General features: G+C 38.2%; 1 non-coding gene across 1 annotated transcript; it reads right to left on the bottom strand.

The window, feature by feature from the left end:
* Positions 1-713: 713 nt before the first annotated feature.
* LOC112096519 lies at positions 714-819 on the bottom strand. Its single transcript, XR_002904422.1, has one exon. It is a non-coding gene; the product is annotated as a small nucleolar RNA R71 (small nucleolar RNA).
* Positions 820-3294: the final 2475 nt, after the last annotated feature.

Genomic DNA, 3294 nt, shown 5'->3' with positions numbered 1-3294 from the left:
GCCGTTGCCGGGGATTGATTGTTTATCTTTGAAGTGTGAAGTAAATCTTGATAGCGCCAAAATTGACCTAATTCATTATATTTTTTTGCAGATCAGTACGTGCATGTGCAAAGATAGATCTGTGGTATTCCAGTTCAATCATGAGATTGAAAAGACTATCAGGAGACTGCGAAGAGAACAAAGGAATTCAAAAACTATTTCAAGCATGAATAATTTACAGGATACGGGAAATTTGAATCCTCACAGGCCCTTATAACCAGTCAACATTCAAGAAGAGCATAATGAACATGCTAACGGGAGACAGCCAGGCAATAACAATGTTATTTACATGGCTGATGACAGAGACAGAACTGTAAGAGATTATGCTGTGTTAACTCTTCAAGTTGTACACCCTGGGATCATCAGACCTGAAGTAGAAGCTGCAAATTTTGAATTGAAGCCACTGATGTCTCAAATGTTGCAAACAGTTGGTCAATTCAATGGATTGCCAAATGAAGATCCTCATCTCTATCTTAAATTGTTCTTAGAAGTAAGTGATGCTTTTAAGATTGCTGGAGCAACACAAGATGCCTTAAGGCTGAGGCTTTTTCCTTATTCCTTAAGAGATCGAGCAAGAGCATGGTTAAATTTGTTACCATCTGATTCTATCACTACATGGAATGAATTGGCTGACAAATTCCTAATGAAATATTTCCCACCGACAAAAAATGCAAAGTTACAGAATGAGATTACTTTCTTCCATCAACTTGAAGATGAGAATTTGTACGAGGCTTGGGAAAGATTCAAAGAATTGCTCAGAAGGAGTCATCATCTTGGTATTCCTTGTTGCATTCAATTGGAAACTTTCTACAATGGGTTAAACCCAAGTACAAGGTTAATGGTGGAAGCTTCAGCAAATGGAGCCCTGTTATCCAAATCTTACACTGAAGCTTATAAAATTCTAGAGAGAATTGCCAATAATAATTATCAGTGGCCTTCAGCCAGGCAATTAGCAGCAAGAGGATCAGCAGGGGTACATAACATAGATGCAATTACAACCTTATAAGCACAAGTAACCTCATTGACTAACATGGTAAAGGCCATGATATCTGCTCCAGCAACAGTAAACTAAGTTGCTAAACTTTCTTGTGTATACTGTGGTGAAGAACATGACTTTGATAATTGTCCTGGAAATCCAACTTCAGTAAATTATGTGGGTAATTTCAATCGACAACCTCAGAACAACCCATATTCAAATACTTACAACCCTGGTTGGAAACAACACCCAAATTTCTCATGGAGCAATCAGAATCGAAATGCTCCAGCATTGAATGGACAAAATAGAAACACACAACCACCTAGTTTTCATCAGCAGAGTCAAAGGCAAAAGCATATCAGTCAGGATCCAATCACTTCCCTAGAAGCTCTGATTAAGGAATACATTGCAAAGAATGAAGCAATTGTGTAGAGTCAAGCTGTATCTTTGAGAAACCTGGAAAACCAAATGGGACAACTTGCCACAGCAATGAGCAGCAGAACTCAAGGAAGCTCACTTAGCAACACAGAAGACTCTAGGAGAGATGACAAAGAACACTGCAAAGTAATTAATTTGAGATCTGGAAAGAATGTTGATATCCCAGTTGATGTAACCAAAAATGGGATGGAATTCAATTCAGCACAAAAATCACCTCAAAATGGAAGTATGTTACAACAACCTCCCCATCAAGACATTGGTTTCATGGGACAAGCTACAGTAACTGCAGAAGGAAGAAATTTAACCAGATCATGCTGAAAAGAAGTTGCAACACCAATAGCCACAACCTACACCAAACTAAACAAACAGAGTTTGAGACCTCCTGCAGCTACCCAACAGTTTAGACATCCATCACCTTTTTCACAAAGGTTCCAGATGCAAAAATAAGACAAGCAGTTCAGCAAATTCTTGGAAGTGCTGAAGCAATTACACACAAATATACCTTTTGTGAAAGCTTTGGAGCAAATGCCAAATTATGTGAAATTTCTAAACGACATCTTGGCAAGAAAAAGAAGACTGAGCGAATTTAAAACTGTTGCTTTAACACAGGAAAGCAGTCATATGCTCCAAAGTAAGATTCCTACAAAAGTAAAAGATCTAGGAAGTTTTACAATACCCTGCTCTATAAGAACTAGGTATGCTGGCAGAGCACTTTGTGACTTGGGAGCTAGTATTAATTTGATGCCATTATCTGTATTTAAGTAGCTGGGAGTAGGGGAATGCAGACCAACAACAGTCACTCTGCAATTAGCTGACAGATCTCATGCATACCTTGAAGAAAAAATAGAGGATGTACTAGTAAAGGTTGACAAATTCATCTTCCCAGTAGATTTCATTGTACTGGACTTTGAAGCTGATAAAGAGGTACTCATTATACTTGGAAGACCTTTTCTAGCAACTGGAAAGACTCTGATAGATGTACAGAAATGAGAGCTTACCATGAGAGTAAATGATTAGCAAGTCACATTCAATGTACTAGAGGCTATGAGGAACCCTGATGAAGTAGAAGATTGTAATTCTCTAAGTGTAGTGGATTTTGTGGTAGTAGATAGAATGGACAGATGCTGCAGTAATGTACTCAACAAAGTCACTACCTTTGAGGATATAGAAGAGGAAGATGTTGCAGCAAATCAGATAGATTGGATGGGAGCAAAGCAATCTGATAGGCACAACAGGTTTATTGAGCATCTGAACCTTTCAGACAGGGAAGTAAAAATAATTTTACCATCTATTGAATCACCTCCTAGTTTTGAATTCCAAGGTAGCTAAACCGCTATGCTCATTGCTGGAACATGACAAATCTTTTCACTTTGACAAGGATTGTATTCAAGCATTTGGAGAGTTAAAGAAAGCTCTAATCACTGCTCTAGTAGTTATATCTCCAGACTGGAATTTACCATTTGAACTGATGTGTGATGCTAGTGACCATTCTGTGGGAGCATTATTAGGGCAAAGAACGGATAAGGTCTTTCACTCCATATACTATGCAAGCAAAACTCTTACTCAAACTCAGATCAATTACACCACTACAGAGAAAGAGTTGCTACCTATAGTATTTGCTTTTGACAAATTCAGAGCTTACTTGGTGGGTACTAAGATGACTGTTTACACAGACCATGCAGCCATCAAATACTTAATCTTAAAGAAGGATGTCAAACCAAGATTAATCAGATGGATCTTATTGCTTCAAGAATTTGATCTGTAAATTAAAGATAGAAAAGGGACTGAGAATGAAGTGGCAGACCACTTGTCACGGCTGGAAGCAGACACTAGTACATTGA

Source organism: Citrus clementina, unplaced genomic scaffold, assembly GCF_000493195.1.
Source record: "Citrus clementina cultivar Clemenules unplaced genomic scaffold, Citrus_clementina_v1.0 scaffold_8, whole genome shotgun sequence".
Classification (NCBI taxonomy): Eukaryota; Viridiplantae; Streptophyta; class Magnoliopsida; order Sapindales; family Rutaceae; genus Citrus; species Citrus x clementina.
Note: the sequence above shows the minus strand (reverse complement) of the source record. Positions and strands in the feature narration are given on the sequence as shown.